The 23,919-nt window shown below is 46.0% G+C and overlaps 1 protein-coding gene and 1 non-coding gene across 3 annotated transcripts in view; one reads left to right on the top strand and one right to left on the bottom strand.

Moving 5' to 3' along the window:
- The window catches only part of l(1)G0289 (lethal (1) G0289), a 523,775-nt gene that overhangs the window by 226,005 nt on the left and 273,851 nt on the right, over positions 1-23,919 (bottom strand). The window lies entirely within an intron of this gene.
- TRNAT-CGU (transfer RNA threonine (anticodon CGU)) lies at positions 19,978-20,049 on the top strand. The gene has a single exon. It is a non-coding gene; the product is annotated as a tRNA-Thr (tRNA).

Below are 23,919 nucleotides of genomic sequence, written 5' to 3'. Positions count from 1 at the left end.
AGCAAACACCTGATCCACACATCCTCTACCACTTCTGAAACCACACTGCTCTTCCCCAGTCTGATGCTCTGTACATGCCTTCACCCTCTCAATCAATACCCTCCCATATAACTTACCAGGAATACTCAACAAACTTATACCTCTGTAATTTGAGCACTCACTCTTATCCCCTTTGCCTTTGTACAATGGCACTATGCACGCATTCCGCCAATCCTCAGGCACCTCACCATGAGTCATACATACATTAAATAACCTTACCAACCAGTCAACAATACAGTCACCCCCTTTTTTAATAACTTCCACTGCAATACCATCCAAACCTGCTGCCTTGCCGGCTTTCATCTTCCGCAAAGCTTTTACTACCTCTTCTCTGTTTACCAAATCATTTTCCCTAACCCATTACAAAGCATAAAGAACGTCTTATATAAAGTTACTGTGCAGAAAGGAAGTATTTTGACAAATAATGACCTATTTCTTGACCTAAAGTTTAGCACTTCGAGCTGTGTCTGCTCGCGCTTGCAACCCCGCTTGGCTGACCCATAAACTTGGTCAACTTGAAAGGTCATGTTCATAAACTTTTGACCCTCCAAATTTAGTGGGTTCTTCTGGTCCCCACCTTGGAAACTCCATACCAAATTTGGCTAAGATTAAACTAGGCTAAGCAGGTATAATTGCGAGACAAAGTCATGGACAGAGAAACGGACAGAATAAATAAGTATATATATTCGAAGCTTCGCACACCTTCGTTTTCAGAGGCTAAGATTATTGCAATGATACAAAATTCATAAAAAAAATTAACTCAAAATACAGCAAATGGCCTTAACCTTTGACCTTAAAAATAGTATGATATTTTGTTAGTCTTCTAAATCATCTCTATGTCAAAATCGGTTGATGGGTTTTGAACTGATCCAGTGGAAACTTACGTTTGTGGATTTACTAAATGACACTGAAAATTTCGTATTGCGGGACACACACACACACACACACACACACACACACACACACACACACACTCGTAGTAATACATGCATCTGTTTCATGTCTTCTTCACATCATATATCTATAATTTCTCGTGCATATCCCCCTGATTCATACTAGGTAAAGTTATTCACAACTAAGAGTCAATTTTGATTTATCAAGACAGATTTACCTCATTGAAGAAGTCCTTAAATTTCTAATATTCTTCTCCCTTTAAATATATTAATTTAGGACGGGTTTATGAACTAATTGTACAAGTCACCCCTTTACTTTTCACTCCGTTTTCTTACCGACATCTTTTAGAGAAAACGAATATATTTGCTGTATAACTATGATATTTTGCTCGTATTTCCGCTGGCCACTGATCAAGACACACAAGGTTCCTCGGCAGCTCTAGAGCCCTTGGACCTACCGACCATGTTGACCTGATCCACAGTGGGGCCCACTTGCTTACCGTACTGCCTCCTCCGTCAGGAGGGAGACGCCCCTCTGTATTTCCCTCGTCCTCTTCGAGGTATATATATACACGGTGACCACGACGCCCCATCGGGACACATGATAGGCGTGGCCACCAGTCGACCACCTCCACCTCCAATTTGGTCTTCCACTTCTCCAAGTGAATGAATGATATGATTTCCAAATACAACACCTGTCAATAACATATGAAACAACCAAAATTGATAATGAAACAACTCGAGACATGACCCACACGCCACTGCTGGTAAACATAACTTACGATTTTAAATATCATCTTTGTATGTTTCCTGTAAAATTTTAGTTTGTATTTCTGTAGAATGTTCAAGAATGTATTTCTTTTCTTCTATATCATGTAATATTCTCATTCTAATGAGTATCTATTTCCATCGTACTGTTGGGAACCCACAAGTCTATCTTCATAATTAAGTTTGTCTTTTTTGCAAAAATTTCATAAACATTGTCACAAAATATACATCTTATACCCACTGTTTCAACATCGTATTGAAATCTTCAAGTTCCTTCATATAACTTATTTCCACTTTTTTTTGGGTACAGTACGTCTACGAGAGCAATGTTTATCTATACATATTTGTGGTCTATGTATACAACTATACATACTGTCATTATCCTCTGTGGGTGAAAGTAGATCTTACATATGTCTACTTTATCTCTGGATGCCTCCATGCCACTCTATCAGCCTTTGGCACCCCCTAAAGGGACTTTAAGGTAAACCTTCACTTTGTCTCTTTTCCTTTGGATGCCGCTATGCCATTGTACTGGCCTTTGGCGCAGCCAAAAAGGACTTAAATCAAACCTTCAACTTCTCTCTCAATATTTTAGGATGCCTCCATGCCACTCTATTAGCCTTTGGCACCCCCATAGAGGCTTTAAAGTAAACTTTCAATTTGTTTCTTTCCCTTTAGATGCCACTATTCCCCTGTAATTGCCTTTGGCGCCGCCAAAGGGGATCTAAATAAAACCTTCCATTTCCCTCTTTATTTTCGGATGCCGGCACGCCACTTTACTGGCCTTTGGGACACTTAAAGAGGCTTTAAAGTAAATAAAGTACACCTTCAAATTGTCTCTTTCCCTCTGGATAAAGTTATTTACCTGAAATATCCTTTAGCGCCGCCAAAGAGGATTTGAGTTCAACCTTCCATTTCCCTCTTTATTTTCGGATGCCACCACGCCACTCTATTTGCCTCTGCCACCCCAAAACGGGTTTAAAGTAAACCTTCAGTGTGTCTCTTTCTCTCCGGATGCCACTTTACCCCTTTAAGAGACTTTAGGGCCGCCAAATGGGCCTTAGAATAAACACTCCATCTCCCTCTTTATTTTCGGATGCCACCACGCCACTCTATGTGCCTGGGTACAGCAGCATCCAGAGGGAAAGAGAAAAATAGAAGGTTTACTTTAAAGCCTCTTTTGGGGATGCCAAAGGCAAATAGAGTGCAGCAGAAGACAACCTGAAGGTACAGCAGAAGACAACCTGGAGGTACAGCAGAAGACGACCTGTAGGTTCAGCAGAAGACGAAGATTAGGTACAGCAGATGACCAGTAGGTACAGCGAAACACAACCTACAGGTACAGTTGAAGACATACTGTAGGTTCAGTAAGAAGCAACAGGTTACTATATAGTAAGGCATATGAAGGGGTCATAAATAATAACAGTATTGTTAAGAAAGAAGAATTATCATTATATAAGATCCCATCTTATAACACGTTATAGGATACTATAGACTTAATATAAACCTTATACCACGAAACATATGAAAAACGTACACGTGAGTGGAATCCACTGGTCTAAAAGATGATGATAAACTCAGCCTATGTAACGCAGCACAGGAGGAAACATTACTAAAAATGTGAACTGTAAGAAATACATGATCAAATCTTCCTCACATTTCTGTGCTGACGTCAAAACCATCTTGAAGTCGACGTCATCAGGCCGACCTAATCATGGAACAGTGACGTCAGAACATCAGGTGACGTCACCAACATACATAAATACAACGTAGTGAAAAAGTTGAGGTGAAAACTTGGGTTGGAATCCAGAGGCGTGTTAACACTCTCTGGTCTGAGGCCGGCGACTCACACCCGCTCACGGTCTCGGGGTCTCCATGTACTTCACCCTACCAGCCAAACATGTTGACGTCTTTTCTGATAATATACGATCTATCTCGGATAAAATCATCAATTCCTTCATCAAAATAATCATAGAAAGCTCATTTAGAGTTTCTTTTAAATAGACGTCTATGAAAAACTAAATATCTCGATACGTCATCACGTAATCAAAGTATATTCTTAATGTTCATATGTGAAAATGTACAGCTTCTACGTAATGTACAGATAACATAACTATTCACTCATATCGTCTATAAATTTCACCAGAAGTAAAGCATAATAAAGGATTTGACGATGAATAATACGGCAACAGCTCCACCCACTTGTGTCCTGGGTTTCGTTCACTGATTCACCGATGGCGTCAAACATGTCTTATGATTTCAACGAAAACTTGCTTACCTCGTCCAGGTCATGCAGCGTCCTCAGTATGACTTCTTTATCCAAATGTATAGCAGTATAATACTTTGACCTCCATTTGGCTGCCTCTTGTGACGAGCGCTTGTGTGTCTGTGTGTGTGATCTTCATGGCATCGACAACTGAATGTTTACACTCTCTGAATGTCTGTACACCAGATAAAGACACTTTAGAATCATTAGCCATTGTTCTTATATCCACTGGTATGTCAACAGTTCTCACACCGTAACACTGTCCAAAAAACGAGTTTAAAACCATTGTACAAACACAGAGACACACTGGATACATCCTCAACCCACCAGTGCTCCGGGTTAACTGACAAAAATCTGAAGTCACACATTTGAACTTGTAAAGGAAAACGTGTAGAGGACGGTTAGGGTAAACTAAACTTTTTTGTAGGTGACACATAAAGTAAAATGGGCTTAATGGTAAAGAGATCTTATGCTGATAATCATGTGCTTTGATTTTGATCATTGTATTAATATGTATACTATCTATTATTGTGTTATTGTGACCATTAACACCACTTTTTGAAATCTTTCAAGTTACGACGGAACTTTCTTCTTCTTTGCCGAAACTATCAAAACAAAATACCATCGGAGGAGATGTCAGACGCAGAGCAGGTGACTATTGTGACGCTATCTGATCGCTGAGGTACAGTTCTATATATCACTTTCGTGACAGAGTGGCACCACACTAGTCTGGGAGAGTAATATTTCCCAAACAGATCTTCCTCGATGGGACAGATATGCCAGCGGTATGATCAAAAGTCCATCCTCTAGAGACGCAGATAACAAGTATGAAAGACAGTAATACAAAATATTAGATTTCAACTTAACACATGATACCTTATACCTGTGTTCACATGTGGAACCCCTGTGAGAGTTAAGCTACCTTGGGGTGCCAGGCACTATATCAAAACCATTAATTCCTCACACTTAAAGCATGAAATTATAACACTATACCCAAATCTTACATAAGCTGATCACGGAGTCGATAGCATACTGGGTTAACATACAGTAACGCTCATGTGGAATGTATGTTTCTAGATACCATAATAGCTCGATCCTTTCCAGTATTTAGCGCCATAAGTCACATAAATATTCAAAGCAACTCATATGTGTGCCTCATGTACCGTGTGTGGCAGTATGTGTACCTCATGTACCGTGTGTGGCAGTATGTGTACCTCATGTACCGTGTGTGGCAGAATGTGTACCTCATGTACCGTGTGTGGCAGTATGTGTACCTCATGTACCGTGTGTGGCAGTATGTGTACCTCGTATTATGAATGTGAGTGCGGAGAACATGCAAAGAAACCACAAGGTCTGCAGTCATCATTTTGTCATCAAGAATTTCTAAGACAAGACAGATCAAGCATCAAGCCAGAACCTTAATCAAACATAAGAATCATAAATGTTTGAAAGTGATGATGGCGGATAATTCTTCGATCATTGGAACAAAAAAAATATTACATAACTATTCATACGAGACCAGTGAGAACCCAGAGTCAATGAGTTAACTCTGTAACATCCAAAAAGGTTTTCCTAACACTCTAGTTTAACTTGTTACTATTGTGATCTGTCAAATTATTCATTAAACATAATATCATTATATTCATAAAGCCACTTCGTCCCTCTTCCTTTCTTACGAATAATTAACATACAAAAGTTTGAAGCTTGGAGTATGGAAATTATAATGCAAAAAGTTAAATGACTTCTATAAAAGTATGTAGGCAAGGAACATAAATTTTTGTAAACAAGTCTATAAGTTTTATATGTCGTAGTTTCTCTTACGTAGAAGTAAAAAAGGTCCCAGAGTGGAAGCTTTAAGTTTCCCGACCCGTGCGTGCCTGGGGCCTAGCAAAACCTGATTTAAAATGGTCTAACGTTAGTCAACACAAAAGTTCCAGGTTGAGGCATTAAGTTTGAACACCACCCCCCCTTCCTGGGGCCTCGTTACCCCCCCCCCCCCCTGATCAGAATAGTGTGGCGTTAGGCAGCAAAAAAAAAGTTCCCCGAGTGAAACAAAAGTTTGACGTTAGCCGGAACCAATTCCCAGGTTGGAACTTTTAAGTTTGGCGACCCACCTGTGGGCCACGTACGAACACCCCGGTCACAATAGTTTGGCGTTAGACAGAAAAAAAACTTTTCCCCCGATGGAAGCTTAAAGTTTTGGCGACCTGTGCCACCTTCAAAAACCAGATTAAAATCACCTGGCGTGAGGCAGAGGGGAAAATCGTAAAGGGAAACTTTAAGTTTGATGAACTGTGGACACTGTACAATCTCACTGAAGTTAGAAAAGTCACAAAAGAGATACTTTAGTTTGACGACACATGGACCCTCCCTCAAAAGCTGAACCAATTCGTCTTGCGTTCGCTGAAAGAAAAGTTCCAAGGTGGAGCTTTACTCTAACGAACTTTACAGCCAGCTTATGCTGAATAAAATCGTAAGGTTTCCCCCAGAATAAAAATTCAGAGAGTGAAGCTTTTACTATGATGACCTGTACAGTTCGCTAAAGCTAAATGAAATAGTTTGGCGTCGGCCAAAATGAAATTCCCAAAGTGAAGCTTTACTTTGGTGATCCGTGGAGGCCCAGAAAACACACCACAAATTATCTGTCGTCGGCCAAAATAATACCTTCCAAGGTGAAGCTTTACTTTCATAAACATTGGAACCCACAAAAACAATGATATCGTCAGGCACTAGATGGAATATACTACCCCAAAAGTGAAGCTGTACACTGACGACCCGCCATTGGAGCCGGCAGAAGTTGAATCAAGTCATCTGGGCGTCGGCCACAATATATAATTCACTACGTTAACTTTGACTTTGACGATCTTTTACAGCACAGGAGACACAGTTACAGTTTACCCAAGAGTGCGACGAGATAGGACAGAGCAGACATAGTCCCTCTACCACGTCATACACATAGATGATGAGTTAATGTGAGGTCCAATCCGATGGCGCAGCTACCCCGGAGGATAACCTCCTCCCTTCAAGGCCGACCGCCTAATGTGTGGACATCTCCACACACCATGCGACCACCAGCCCAAGTAGGAGGAGGAGCCTCACACCGAAGCCAACCCCGCCACAGGGAACCACCCACGAACCACCTTATATCACCTGCATCAAGTCTGCTTGAAGAAGACCATCAATTTGTTAATAGTACAATACGTTGACCATGTTAAAACAGAGGTTTTTCTTGTTGTGATAATGTATTAAGTATATCCGGCGATGACGAGGATACATCAATGGCCGTGATATTGCCAGTCCGGTCATCTACACGACTTCCACCACCATCGTTCACAAGGGCGAGCTTAGAATGGATCATAAAATGAACCATTTGTTCCTCCCTGGCGTCTGCCCGGATACTTCGCCACTGATAATGATGAACATTGAAGTCTCCTATAACTACTTTACTCTGAGGTAATTGATGAACAAGGCAGTTTAAATCATGATCAAGTTCACTGGAATCGGTGGAGCAATATATCGAACCTAAGGCCACGTATGCATGATCAAATTTTTACATTCGAGAGTAGAATTTAGTGTCACTCGTGCGTGAGGTAAACATTGGTGTACATAGACAGCTACCTCCACGATTCTCGTCTCTTCTATACGTGTGATAGCTATATACAACGGAACAGTCTTCCACTGTCCCGTTTAGAAGGGTCTCTTATAAGCATATCAAGCCTGGCTTATACAGTCCAAGCAATATTTTGTAGTTACGTTTGCTTTTGCCTAAGGCCTCTACACTACAAAGTCAATGAATGATACTGAACGTGTTGGTTCAAGGGTTATTTAACCGACCAGCTTTCTTAGCCCCGTTTATATCGGGAACTTGGGTGAGTCCCCGGGGGACCATACATGGTCCCTGGATGTGGACTGTCTGGCATCCACCAAGTCTATGTCCTCCAACGAAGAAGACCCGTGAACCACCACAGGCCTCCTAGTTGGAAGGTAACGGAACAAAGACGTGCCATTACGTAGTTTTATTCCAAGTTTAGTCAGGTTTCAAAATGAGTTAATTTTGTTCATTTTCCTTCCCTGTAGGACGGAGTGAGGATGTGGTATTGACATAGGATTTGTTATGGACTGTGGTTGGAGGATCAGGTGTGGGTGGAGGGTGAGGTGGAGCTGGGTATTTGGAAGTGAGGGTCGAGGTGTCACAAGGAGTGTGTGTCGACATTGTTTCCATAACCGACTTACATTTCAGAGCCGACGTGTAGGATTCAATAGGTTTAGGGGTCTCACAAGACTCCTTGAACCTCCTCCTCACAAGACTCCTTCATCCTCCTCCTCACAAGACTCCTTCATCCTCCTCCTCCTCCTCACCTCACCATATCAGATGTTATCTTGTGTCTTGACTGCACAGACGTCCTTCTCAAACTCGAAAAGGGGACAGGCCCGCTCCCAGCTTGGGTGGATGCCATCGCAGTCAAACACACAACATCGTATTCATGTCAGCAGACAGACAGAGCTGGTTAGCTCTTGTCTGACCTGATGCTGGGATTCGATCGGGTGTACTGAAGGCACTGATGATGGGTTTTTTTCCAAGAGTGGAATTTCAGTCTCAATCATTATGGAGATCAATTAATATATGTGGGTCATTATCAATTAAGGTATGGTAACAGAAAGGAATATATATATATATATATATATATATTTTTTTTTTTTTTTTTTTTTTATACTTTGTCGCTGTCTCCCGCGTTTGCGAGGTAGCGCAAGGAAACAGACGAAAGAAATGGCCCAACCCCCCCCATACACATGTACATACACACGTCCACACACGCAAATATACATACCTACACAGCTTTCCTTGGTTTACCCCGGACGCTTCACATGCCTTGATTCAATCCACTGACAGCACGTCAACCCCTGTATACCACATCGCTCCAATTCCCTCTATTCCTTGCCCTCCTTTCACCCTCCTGCATGTTCAGGCCCCGATCACACAAAATCCTTTTCACTCCATCTTTCCACCTCCAATTTGGTCTCCCTCTTCTCCTCGTTCCCTCCACCTCCGACACATATATCCTCTTGGTCAATCTTTCCTCACTCATTCTCTCCACGTGCCCAAACCATTTCAAAACACCCTCTTCTGCTCTCTCAACCACGCTCTTTTTATTTCCACACATCTCTCTTACCCTTACGTTACTTACTCGATCAAACCACCTCACACCACACATTGTCCTCAAACATCTCATTTCCAGCACATCCATCCTCCTGCGCACAACTCTATCCATAGCCCACGCCTCGCAACCATACAACATTGTTGGAACTACTATTCCTTCAAACATACCCATTTTTGCTTTCCGGGATAATGTTCTCGACTTCCACACATTTTTCAAGGCTCCCAAAATTTTAGCCCCCTCCCCCACCCTATGATCCACTTCCGCTTCCATGGTTCCATTATATATATATATATAATGTGACATTCATTTTTTTAATTTCATTTCAAGATAGAAGTTTCAGTTTTCTAAATTATTTCTTACATTTTTCATATATATATATATGAAAGAATACTTCCCACGTATTCCCTGCGTGTCGTAGAAGGCGACTAAAAGGGAAGGGAGCGGGTGGCTGGAAATCCTCCCCTCTCGTTTTTTTTTTAATTTTCCAAAAGAAGGAACAGAGAAGGGGGCCAGGTGAGGATTTTCCCTCTAAGGCCCAGTCCTCTGTTCTTAACGCTACCTCGCAAATGCGGGAAATGGCGAATCGTATGAAAAAATATATATATATATATATATATATATATATATATATATATATATATATATATATATATATATATATATATATATATATATATATTGGAAAGGATCACAATTTTGCGCGTGAGTCCAATCACATGTTTACCAAATGGCGTCCTAGCTTCGTCTCTTCGATGTATATCAACTGACTGTTATATTTCTCTCTTGTGTCTCCCCTGAGGATGTGATTATTACACGAAAGTGCACTTGGGAACTTTTCGTATTTCATTTTCCCCGTGGACTCATAGGAGTATATATATATATATATATATATATATATATATATATATATATATATATATATATATATATATATATATATATATATATCCGGGTATTCGTTCTTCCTTGAGCCCGAATGAGGTCAATACGAGACGCTGGGATCATTTGACCTCATACCAACACGTAGTTGAGCCCTGAACGAGTGTGGCCATTTAGATATGCCTTCTACGTAACTGCCTCCTGCAGGCCACACCACCTAACCCCCCCAGGGTCTTGAAGACCAAAGTCTTGAAGGCCACGGGGCATTGGTCCTGTTAGCAGAGGCCTCGAGGGACCACCTCTGCCCAGTGTACTGAGGCACTACGCTTCAACCTCTGGCCAAAAGTCTTCCACGATCAACCTCAGTGAACACCAGTTCAATCGTTCATATCCGTCGTACCATCAGCCAAGGTCAGACCCAACATAAAACAAAGTTCAACCGGACGTAAAAACACAAAGTTCAACCGGACGTAAAAACACAAAGTTCAACCGGACATAAAAACAGAAAGTTCAACCGGACGTAAAAACACAAAGTTCAACCGGACATAAAAACAGAAAGTTCACCCGGACATAAAAAAACAGAAAGTTCAACCGGACATAAAAACACAGAAAGTTCAACCGGACGTAAAAACACAGAAAGTTCAACCGGACATAAAAACAGAAAGTTCAACCGGACATAAAAACACAAAGTTCAACCGGACGTAAAAACACAAAGTTCAACCGGACGTAAAAACACAAAAAGTTCAACCGGACATAAAAACACAAAAAGTTCAACCGGACGTAAAAACACAGAAAGTTCAACCGGACATAAAAACACAAAAAGTTCAACCGGACATAAAAAACACAAAGTTCAACCGGACATAAAAAACACAAAAAGTTCAACCGGACATAAAAACACAAAGTTCAACCGGACATAAAAACACAGAAAGTTCAACCGGACATAAAAACACATAAAGTTCAACCGGACATAAAAAACACAAAAAGTTCAACCGGACATAAAAACACATAAAGTTCAACCGGACATAAAAAACACAAAAAGTTCAACCGGACATAAAAAAACACAAAGTTCAACCGGACATAAAAAACACAAAAAGTTCAACCGGACATAAAAAACACAAAGTTCAACCGGACATAAAAAAACAAAAAGTTCAACCGGACATAAAAAACACAAAAAGTTCAACTGGACATAAAAAACACAAAAAGTTCAACCGGACATAAAAAACACAAAAAGTTCAACTGGACATAAAAACACAAAAAGTTCAACCGGACATAAAAAACACAAAAAGTTCAACCGGACATAAAAAACACAAAAAGTTCAACCGGACATAAAAACACAAAGTTCAACCGGACGTAAAAACACAAAAAGTTCAACCGGACATAAAAAACACAAAAAGTTCAACTGGACATAAAAACACAAAAAGTTCAACTGGACATAAAAAACACAAAAAGTTCAACTGGACATAAAAAACACAAAAAGTTCAACTGGACATAAAAAACACAAAAAGTTCAACCTGCAAAAGTACGAAGACAAATACTTGAATCTTAACCTAAGTTCCTCTCTCTCTCTCTCTCTCTCTCTCTCTCTCTCTCTCTCTCTCTCTCTCTCTCTTTTTCTCAAGTGGTCCTGGCGTTCGCCTCCGCTAACTTCAATGTCTCATTAACCACGCAGCCAGGGTTCGAACCCCGCAGCGTGATGACTGCCACAGGAGTGGGCTGGGGATAATGTCTTCCACCCACCCAACCCACCCAACCCACCCACCCACCTCCAGCAAGGCATGAAGTTAATGAGTCATATCATTAAATTGTATTTTGAGACACGACATTTTTCACTCACATCTCATCACACGGGCCAGGCTCGTACATACTAGCGGTGTTGACTAATTCATCGCACTTAACCACGACTTAACAATGGTTGCTACAGGTGGGCATTTGTGGCTACAGGTGGGCATTTGTGGCTACAGGTGGGCATTTGTGGCTACAGGTGGGCATTTGTGGCTACAGGTGGGCATTTGTGGCTACAGGTGGGCATTTGCACACTTGTCTCGCTGGCGGTCGTGGCTGATGGAGCGCCTTCCTCCTCTTCCCACTCTATATCAACCATGGCGTTTCTCAAGGATTCTCTCCTGTCGCCCACTTTCCTTTTTCTCGTCGTCATCTCTCTCTCTCTCTCTCTCTCTCTCTCTCTCTCTCTCTCTCTCTCTCTCTCTCTCTCTCTCTCTCCATACCTCATCATTAGCCAGGGTGGAATTCAAGAACTCTTATGTTTCCATCTCTCGTGGCATCACATCTACACCATTATAGATGCACTGTGGTGTTTTCGCTCCCTTTGTTTCACAATGTTCATGTGACCTGTGTGTGTGTGTGTGTGTGTATGTGTGTGTAGGTGTGTGTGTGTGTGTGTGTGTGTGTGTGTGTATGTGTGTGTAGGTGTGTGTGTGTGTATGTGTGTGTGTGTGTGTATGTGTGTGTGTGTGTGTGTGTGTGTGTATGTGTGTGTATGTGTGTGTAGGTGTGTGTGTGTGTGTGTATGTGTGTGTAGGTGTGTGTGTGTGTGTGTGTGTGTGTGTGTGTGTGTGTGTGTGTGTGTGTGTGCGCGTGTGTGTGTTTTGGGTGGTGTTGAGTGGACGACATCTGTGGTTCCTGCAGGTGCTGACTCCCTCACCATATTATTGTTTACATTTCGGGGCACAATGAGGGGTCGTACTGGGGAGGAGGAAGAGAGGAGGAGGAAGAGAGGAGGAAGAGAGGAGGAAGAGAGGAGGAAGAGAGGAGGAAGGAGGAGGAAGGAGGAGGAGGAAGTGAGGAGGAAGGAGGAGGAGGAAGAGAGGAGGGAGTTGAGGCTTTATGCAAACAGCTATACACTTTTAACACCTTTGAGTATGATGGTACGACCCTTGAGTATGATGGTACGACCCTTGAGTATGATGGTACGACCCTTGAGTATGATGGTACGACCCTTGAGCATGATGGTACGACCACTGAGTATGAGGGTACGACCCTTGAGTATGATGGTACGACCCTTGAGCATGATGGTACGACCCTTGAGTATGATGGTACGACCCTTGAGTATGATGGTACGACCCTTGAGCATGATGGTACGACCACTGAGTATGAGGGTACGACCCTTGAGTATGATGGTACGACCCTTGAGTATGATGGTACGACCCTTGAGTATGATGGTACGACCCTTGAGCATGATGGTACGACCACTGAGTATGAGGGTACGACCCTTGAGTATGATGGTACGACCCTTGAGTATGATGGTACGACCCTTGAGCATGATGGTACGACCACTGAGTATGATGGTACGACCCTTGAGTATGATGGTACGACCCTTGAGTATGATGGTACGACCCTTGAGTATGATGGTACGACCACTGAGTATGATGGTACGACCCTTGAGTATGATGGTACGACCCTTGAATATGATGGTACGACCCTTGAGTATGATGGTACGACCACTGAGTATGATGGTACGACCACTGAGTATGATGGTACGACCCTTGAGTATGATGGTACGACCCTTGAGTATGATGGTACGACCCTTGAGCATGATGGTACGACCCTTGAGTATGATGGTACGACCCTTGAGTATGATGGTACGACCCTTGAGCATGATGGTACGACCCTTGAGTATGATGGTACGACCCTTGAGCATGATGGTACGACCCTTGAGTATGATGGTACGACCCTTGAGTACGATGGTACGACCCTTGAGCATGATGGTACGACCCTTGAGTACGATGGTACGACCCTTGAGCATGATGGTACGACCACTGAGTATGATGGTACGACCCTTGAGTATGATGGTACGACCCTTGAGTATGATGGTACGACCCTTGAGCATGATGGTACGACCCTTGAGTATGATGGTACGACCCTTGAGCATGATGGTACGACCCTTGAGTATGATGGTACGACCCTTGAGTATGATGGTACGACCCTTGAGCATGATGGTACGACCCTTGAGTATGATGGTACGACCCTTGAGCATGATGGTACGACCCTTGAGTATGATGGTACGACCCTTGAGTACGATGGTACGACCCTTGAGTATGATGGTACGACCCTTGAGTATGATGGTACGACCACTGAGTATGATGGTACGACCACTGAGTATGATGGTACGACCACTGAGTATGATGGTACGACCCTTGAGTATGATGGTACGACCCTTGAGCATGATGGTACGACCCTTGAGTATGATGGTACGACCCTTGAGTATGATGGTACGACCCTTGAGTATGATGGTACGACCCTTGAGCATGATGGTACGACCCTTGAGTATGATGGTACGACCCTTGAGTATGATGGTACGACCCTTGAGTATGATGGTACGACCCTTGAGCATGATGGTACGACCCTTGAGTATGATGGTACGACCCTTGAGTACGATGGTACGACCCTTGAGTATGATGGTACGACCCTTGAGTATGATGGTACGACCCTTGAGTATGATGGTACGACCACTGAGTATGATGGTACGACCACTGAGTATGATGGTACGACCCTTGAGTATGATGGTACGACCCTTGAGCATGATGGTACGACCCTTGAGCATGATGGTACGACCCTTGAGCATGATGGTACGACCCTTGAGTATGAGGGTACGACCCTTGAGTATGATGGTACGACCCTTGAGTATGATGGTACGACCCTTGAGCATGATGGTACGACCCTTGAGCATGATGGTACGACCCTTGAGTATGATGGTACGACCCTTGAGTATGATGGTACGACCCTTGAGTATGATGGTACGACCCTTGAGCATGATGGTACGACCCTTGAGTATGATGGTACGACCCTTGAGTATGATGGTACGACCCTTGAGCATGATGGTACGACCCTTGAGTATGAGGGTACGACCCTTGAGTATGATGGTACGACCCTTGAGTATGATGGTACGACCACTGAGTATGATGGTACGACCCTTGAGTATGATGGTACGACCCTTGAGTATGATGGTACGACCCTTGAGCATGATGGTACGACCCTTGAGCATGATGGTACGACCCTTGAGCATGATGGCACGACCCTTGAGCAAGACGATGGGTCGTCCCCTCTGGTCGTGTATAACCTTTACAAGGATGAAAATGACTTTAGAACATGGCGTCCATGAACATCGTCTGATTCAAATATGTAGATGAGGGATTATGACACATCTAGCGAGAGTCTAGAGAGATCTCTAGATACTAGAACACTTGTCCCTTCCACTACATCAACTATGGAACTAGAAGGCGACTAGAAGCTGTCATTCTTTAAATATACAAAAAAAAAAACAACTAATGCTTGAATTAAAAAGTTGACAAATAACTGAAACATGTCACTTACAGCAACACCCCCCCTTTCCCCAGTGTTTACAGCAAACCCCCCCTCCCCCCAGTGTTTACAGCTAACCCCCCCCTCCCCCCAGTGTTTACAGCTAACCCCCCCCTCCCCCCAGTGTTTACAGCAAACCCCCCCATCCCCCAGTGTTTATAGCAACCCCCCCCCCCCCCAGTGTTTGTTGACATATTCAAATTACCATTCTGCACGACAAGACAAGAGTCAAACAGCAAGCACTTTCATCCTTCTTTTTTTAGGACGACATGTCTGTCGTGTTGAAAAAAATTCATGGATGATGAATTTGTGAATAATCTTATAATAATGGATAAACCTGGATTAAGAATTGGAATACTAGATTAAAGTGACATGATATCCTTCATCCACAAGTCTTTGAAATCAGGTGAGGATGATCTAACTTAGACCTTCAGCGATGATTTAACATCGTTTCCCTACGTAGGCAAGTCTTGGAAAGTAACTTAAGCCTCCAGCAATACGTAAACTGCTCAGACTTCATTAATCCAGAGCTGAAGAGATAATTCCTGTGTCAGTATTCATCCACCATCTTGCAAAGACTGTGATGTTAGAAGGGATGCATCAACGCATGCTTCCAAGAAGAAGGAAAAGTTCTGGTTTCTAAAAAAGAAATGGAATAGACGAGCAAGCACAGGCGCAAGTTCTGGGACACGCTCTTTCAGCACACGGGGTTGGATGCCGTCAGGACCAATAAGCCTTGCTGGTGTCTAGAGAAAGTAGCGCTTTTTTGACAGTCACACAAGAGACGACAGTAACAGCACAGGGTTAGCACGAGGGGGGAGCATCACGGGGTGAAAGAATGATAGAAATGGCGAGGGATAAGGCAAGGACACACACACACACACACACACACACACACACACGCAAGGCTCACACCATCCGGGGTCATCGTCTGTGTCTTGCAAGACACCGGGTCATCGTCTGTGTCTTGCAAGACACCGGGTCATCGTCTGTGTCTTGCAAGACACTGGGTCACCGTCTGTGTCTTGCAAGACACTGGGTCATCGTCTGTGTCTTGCAAGACACCGGGTCATTGTCTGTGTCTTGCAAGACACTGGGTCATCGTCTGTGTCTTGCAAGACACTGGGTCATCGTCTGTGTCTTGCAAGACACCGGGTCATTGTCTGTGTCTTGCAAGACACTGGGTCATCGTCTGCGTCTTGCAAGACACTGGGTCATCGTCTGTGTCTTGCAAGACACTGGGTCATCGTCTGCGTCTTGCAAGACACCGGGTCATCGTCTGTGTCTTGGAAGACACTGGGTCATCGTCTGTGTCTTGCAAGACACTGGGTCATCGTCTGTGTCTTGGAAGACACTGGGTCATCGTCTGTGTCTTGCAAGACACTGGGTCATCGTCTGTGTCTTGGAAGACACTGGGTCATCGTCTGTGTCTTGCAAGACACTGGGTCATCGTCTGCGTCTTGCAAGACACCGGGTCATCGTCTGTGTCTTGCAAGACACTGGGTCATCGTCTATGTCTTGCAAGACACTGGGTCATCGTCTGTGTCTTGCAAGACACTGGGTCATCGTCTATGTCTTGCAAGACACTGGGTCATCGTCTGTGTCTTGCAAGACACTGGGTCATCGTCTATGTCTTGCAAGACACTGGGTCATAACTCTATGTCATGGTGGAAACGTGAAGAAAACACGACAAGACATCTGATTGGTCCTGGGCTACTGTCTTACGTTATAATAAAGGAGGAGGGAAGGCTTGTCATGAGTCTGTCAACACTGGAGGAGAAGGGGGGGAAGAAGAGGCTATATTAACCCCGCTTCAGTACGAAGAAATGATGGAGACAGGCACGTACTAGAAGAAGAAAAGAAATTGATTAAATATATAAGGAAAAAAAGAAAAGACATGATGAGAAAGAGAGAGAGAGAGAGAGAGAGAGAGAGAGAGAGAGAGAGAGAGAGAGAGAGAGAGAGAGAGAGAGAGAGAGAGAGTGTACCTCCCTACCAGTTCATACGACACGCAGCTGCCTTGAGGCAGGGGGGGGGGGGCACTGGGGCAAAAAGGGGGGACACACATCAATGACGTCATCAAATCAAGCGGAGGAGGAGGAGGAGGAGGAGGAGGAGGAGGCGGTAGGAGGAAGGGAGGGAGAGAGAGAGAGGCGGGAGGAGGGAGGGAGGCGAAGGTAGACTGTGGCACAAAACTCGGGTTGCGTCAGGTTCCATCGCTGGAGGCACCAGGCCAAGACGACCTCCCTCCACCCAGAGCAAGCGACGACCCCCGCCTCCTTCCTTCTCTCACACCTCCACCAGGAGCAGCAGCAGCGCCCCACTTCCGGCCAGGAAGGGGCCCCCCGGGTTCTCCCGTACCCTGGGGGGAACACGGTGGGTCCAAGTGCTTCGCGTGTGAGGTTAGGAGGAGTCCTGGGGGGGAAAACATGGGTAATGGAGGAAAATACAATATCAATTCGTCTTCTCCTTTGGTTAGTACGTGAGCAATAGACGTCTTGACTGTATGACGTTCACTTCTGTCCCCGTTTTCCCCATTATGAAATTGAAATTGAGGCTTCAAATGATAATAGTTGATGAAGCCCCACATCAAACATCAATAGTACAACTTAAGTCCCATAGTATGAACTGGGGTCGTACTCTGGTGGGGAGAATATATATTGGCTGACTTGGCCGTGAACATGATAATGACAGACGGTCAACACTTGTGAGTGGTCAGACGTGACAAGTGGCGTGCCACAGGGATCAATCCTAGAGCCAATTCCCTTTCTCGAATATACCCACGTCTATGAAGATGGTCTGCGTTGTGATACATCCAAATTCGCAGACGACGCTAAGGTGGGAAACCAAGCCACACCAGGAAACAGAACGTCTACCACTGAAAGAAAAGACAGAGAAACTGATGAGTGGAAAGTTGTATGCGTCCGCAGTGGGACTAAGAGGGTGAGCTACAGTACGAACCACGTTGAGCTGCAAGAAGTCAATCAGGTAGAAGAACTAAGTGCAAGAATCTCCCATGACCCAAAGCTAAGTAAGCAGGGCACAAAAATGGGTCCAAAAATTCTAGACTTCATTAAGACGTTCGAATTCCAAGTTTAAGAAACTAATCATCATCCACCGTGTTCTGTTTTGGTCGCCGTATGTGAAAAAAATAGACACAGACAAGATGGAGGGAGTACAGAGAGGAGCATCCAAGATAATTCCCGAACTGAGGAAAAAAAAACATCAGAAGAAAGTCGGTTGGAAGACCTGAACTGATTTAGCTTAGAAAAGAGAGGGTTGGGAGGTAATCTGACTTCAATTCAAGTGGTCAAAGTCTTTGCCAAACTCGATCTAAATACCTGTATAATAGATTTACCACACTTGTAGTATCGGGCCAAAGTTTCCTTTCGAATGAGGCAAAATTACTCTATCTTGAACTGAACTTGCAAAATGGAATGGGTGATCAACATGACTGAGAGCAACACTACATACAAATCGACGAACACACTTGACAAAGACTTCAAACACACGACGTACATTAATCTCAATGCTTCTGATACCTTCCACTATCACCACCACCAGCCACCAGAGGGCGTGGTGGTCTGTGCCTGTTTGCTTTCCATCGAGGTCCTTTGATACAGACGTCCATTACCTTCGAGAGGACTTCCGCCAGCCATCAGACGCCCCCAAGACGCTCCTACCACCAATTCTGCTGGTGTGAGGGCCCAAGACTCTCCTACCACCCCTTCTGCTGGCGTGAGGGCGCCCAAGACGCTCCTACCACCCCTTCTGCTGGTGTGAGGGCCGTCCTGAGAGAGACACCAGCAGGGTCCCCGGGCGACGGAGACGCAGAAGGTGGTCGAAAACCAGGAGCTGGGGAGACCTGGAGGTGATGCGCGCCTCCTCCAGGACCAGGTGGGCTGTGGCCAAGTACATCGCTGGCAAGACTGAGTCACTGACACTCCTCCAGTCACTGACTGACTCACTGACACACCCCCAGTCACTGACTGACTCACTGTCACACCCCCAGTCACTGACTGACTCACTGACACACCCCCAGTCACTGACTGACTCACTGACTCACCTCCAGTCACTGAATGACTCATTGACTCACCTCCAGTCACTGACTGACACACCTCTAGTCACTCACTGACTCGCTGACACACCCCCAGTCACTCACTGACTAACTGACACACCTCCAGTCACTGACTGACTCGCTGACACACCCTCCCACTCACTGACTGACTGACACATCGACCTCACAACCACCGGGTCTCACACGTTGGCACAGGCAGGCAATCACAACCCGACCCAACGAGTTATTGATTTCTCCTCCTTAGTTCCACAACTCACACTCCTCCTCCCTCACGTTCTACAACTTCCTTCCTCATCGTTCTTTTACCACTCCTCATGTCCCTATATACATAGTTTATATGAGTGTAATAGACACACTGTCCTCTTCGCTCGTACTGTCGAGGGTGTGTGTGTGGGGTGGGTGTGTGTGGGGTGTGTGTGTGTGTGTGGTGTGTGTGTGTGTGTGTGTGTGTGTGTGTGGTGTGTGTGTGTGTGTGTGTTGGGTGTGTGTGTGTGGGGTGTGTGTGGGGTGTGTGTGTGTCTGTGTGCGCGCGGGGAGGAAGAGTGAGCCGAGCTGAGCCAGGGAGGGATCTCGGATGCCTCCTTAGCTCAGTGGCAGAGCGCTGGTCTCGTAAACCAGGGGTCGTGAGTTCAACCCTCACAGGAGGCAACCGGGCAATGCGTTTTTTGTGTTTTGTGGGTTTTTTTGGTTTTTTTTTTGGCGTTTTTCGTTCAACCTACGCCAGTCCTCCTTAGCCAGCCGGATGCCGGTTGCGTAAGATGTCGCATTTGACGTGCTAGCCGACCGGCACACGGTCCTGCAGTGTGAGTGGACGATGAGATGGAGACAGTCCGATGTCTTCCTCATAATGTCTGGGGACAGTCCGATGTCTTCCTCATAATGTCTGGGGACAGTCCGATGTCTTCCTCATAAATACCATTTTTTTCTCGGTTTTCTTCATCCCATTTTCTAAGGGAATTCCCCACATTCACTCTCATTCGTTTTCATTTTCTTTCTTTCATTTTCATTTTCTTTGTTATCTCTTTATAGCCTTCGTCTTGCCCTTATCATCAGCCTTCTTCTTATCTTCACACGTCTCCTGCGTTCCTTCGCCTGGCTCTCTTTATGGGTCAGGTCGAAGGCCCAGGTCATCAATACCCTTGGGTCGTACCGTCGTGCTCAAGGGTCGTTATACCGTCGTGCTCAAGGGACGTATACCGTCGTGCTCAAGGGTCGTATACCGTCGTGCTCAAGGGTCGTTATACCGTCGTGTTCAAGGGTCGTGTACCGTCGTGCTCAAGGGTCGTATACCGTCGTGCTCAAGGGTCGTATACCGTCGTGCTCAAGGGTCGTATACCGTCGTGCTCAAGGGTCGTTATACCGTCGTGTTCAAGGGTCGTGTACCGTCGTGCTCAAGGGTCGTTATACCGTCGTATTCAAGGGTCGTGTACCGTCGTGCTCAAGGGTCGTTATACCGTCGTGCTCAAGGGTCGTATACCGTCGTGCTCAAGGGTCGTATACCGCCGTGCTCAAGGGTCGTATACCGTCGTGCTCAAGGGTCGTATACCGTCGTGCTCAAGGGTCGTGTACCGTCGTGTTCAAGGGTCGTTATACCGTCGTGCTCAAGGGTCGTATACCGTCGTGTTCAAGGGTCGTTATACCGTCGTGTTCAAGGGTCGTTATACCGTCGTGCTCAAGGGTCGTATACCGTCGTGTTTAAGGGTCGTATACCGTCGTTCTCAAGGGATGTATACCGTCGTGCTCAAGGGTCGTATACCGTCGTGCTCAAGGGTCGTGTACCGTCGTGTTCAAGGGTCGTTATACCGTCGTGCTCAAGGGTCGTATACCGTCGTGTTCAAGGGTCGTTATACCGTCGTGTTCAAGGGTCGTATACCGTCGTGCTCAAGGGTCGTATACCGTCGTGTTTAAGGGTCGTATACCGTCGTTCTCAAGGGATGTATACCGTCGTGCTCAAGGGTCGTATACCGTCGTGCTCAAGGGTCGTATACCGTCGTACTCAAAGGTTAAATGGAAAGTTTCTGTGGTGGCCTGAGGTGGCCTGACCACCTCACCACACCACCCCGCCTTCAGGGCTGGTCAACCCGGGGAAATGACACAGTTTATGACCTTATCCTCTGTGGTGGATTCATGGCTGCATTTTTCTTGCTAACGCTAGAGCAATGGTGTCCAGACCTTAATGTTCAGTTCTGGGTCAAGGAAAACGTGTGTGTGTGTGTGTGTGTGTGTGTGTGTGTGTGTGTGTGTGTGGTATTTGTTGATACCAACTTGTGGATAAGTGGAGGGAAACCTAATGGGGAAGGATGTGCCGATTATATGAAAAGTTTAAAAAGGAATATATCGGGTGGGTAAGTCATCAGACCACTGAACAAAGTCATTACGCCGATCAGGGTGTGGTGACCAGGGGGTGAGGGGGGTGTGGTGAGGATGGGAGTGGTGGTGGTGGTGGCCAGGGAGGGAGGGAGGTAGCGCTGTGGTGAGGGGGGAGGCGTGGTGGTAGTGAGGGAGGGCGTGGTGGTAGTGAGGGAGGGCGTGGTGGTAGAGGGAGGGGCGTGGTAGCCACGATATGTACTTACGGCGAGTGTGAGAAGGAGAGACTGGCATGTTTGTGGACTGAATGCCAGGGTGAGGCGAAAAGACACGACACCCACCTGGGGCAAGGGAGTGACACCTGACATCCACTGAAGCGCTGGTGGTGATCCACAGCAATGTTGAGCCACACGTCACATTCTCGCCAACATGATATAGCGTCAAGACCCCCATCCCGCACGATACTAGTGGCAATACATATCCAGAAAGCCTTTGACACTGTCCCCGAAAGCCTTTGACACTGTCCCCGACACCTCCTTTACACGGGAGATACTCAACACCGCCCACCACGATAATGACAAAGTGAGGTCGCTCAGACTTCCTGCCCACCAGTCTACTAGACCCACCCACCTTCCAGCCCACCAGCCCGCTAACCTCCCAGCCCACCAGTCTACTAGACCCAATAACCTTCCAGCCCACCAGCCCGCTAACCTCCCAGCCCACCAGTCTACTAGACCCATCCACCTTCCAGCCCACCAGCCCACAAACCTTCCAGCCCACCAGTGTACTAGACCCATCCACCTTCCAGCCCACCAGCCCGCTAACCTCCCAGCCCACCAGCCCGCTAACCTTCCAGCCCACCAGTCTACTAGCCCCACCAACCTTCCAGCCCACCAGTCTACTAGACCCACTAACCTTCCAGCCCACCAGCCCACAAACCTTCCAGCCCACCAGCCCGCTCACCTCCCAGCCCACCAGTCTACTAGCCCCACCAACCTTACAGCCCACCAGCCCACAAACCTTCCAGCCCACCAGCCCGCTAACCTCCCAGCCCACCAGTCTACTAGCCCCACCAACCTTCCAGCCCACCAGCCCACAAACCTTCCAGCCCACCAGCCCGCTCACCTCCCAGCCCACCAGACAGTCTACTAGACCCACCAACCTTCCAGCCCACCAGCCCACAAACCTTCCAGCCCACCAGCCCGCTCACCTCCCAGCCCACCAGACAGTCTACTAAACCCACCAACCTTCCAGCCCACCAGCCCACAAACCTTCCAGCCCACCAGCCCACAAACCTTCCAGCCCACCAGCCCACTAACCTTCCAACCCACTTTACGTCCAAGCAAGTCACCTTCCATTCCCGGAGGCAGCGTCAACTCAAGAACCCACCATTTTCGGAGGCAGGAACCCACCCATCCCTGGCCCACTCGCTAGGATAACCACACCGTTTTTACAGATGTCTTTTCCAGTTGAGGAGGTGACTGGAAGGAGGAAATGCGCCTCCTAAGAAACACCACAAAGGATTTTCCTCGAGTTCAAAGAGGTTCTGAACCCCGTTTTCTGTGTGGGTGTAGCTGCCAGTGTTGCCAACGACTGGGGGTGTAACTGCTAGTGTTGCCAACGACCGGAGATGTAGCTGCTAGTGTTGCCAACGACCGGAGATGTAGCTGCTAGTGTTGCCAACGACTGGAGGTGTAGCTGCTAGTGTTGCCAACGACTGGAGGTGTAGCTGCTAGTGTTGCTAACAACTGGAGGTGTAGCTGCTAGTGTTGCCAACGACGGGAGGTGTAGCTGCTAGTGTTGCCAACGACTGGAGGTGTAGCTGCTAGTGTTGCCAACGACTGGAGGTGTAACTGCTAGTGTTGCCAACGACTGGGGGTGTAGCTGCTAGTGTTGCCAACGACCGGAGATGTAGCTGCTAGTGTTGCCAACGACCGGAGATGTAGCTGCTAATGTTGCCAGTGACAGGAGGTGTAGCTGCTAGTGTTGCCAACGACGGAAGGTGTAGCTGCTAGTGTTACCAACGACGGGAGGTGTAGCTGCCAGTGTTGCCAACGACTGGAGGTGTGGCTTACCCACACCTTATGTACTCTCGCTACATATGTACTTTTTGCAGCAGGGGTGTGTGATGTCTCCATGGTTGTTTAATTTGTTTATGGATGGGGTTGTTAGGGAGGTGAATGCAAGAGTTTTGGAAAGAGGGGCAAGTAT

The sequence above is a fragment of the Panulirus ornatus genome, chromosome 65 (assembly GCF_036320965.1).
Source record: "Panulirus ornatus isolate Po-2019 chromosome 65, ASM3632096v1, whole genome shotgun sequence".
Lineage (NCBI taxonomy): Eukaryota > Metazoa > Arthropoda > Malacostraca > Decapoda > Palinuridae > Panulirus > Panulirus ornatus.
This window is presented reverse-complemented; position numbering and strand designations above follow the sequence as displayed.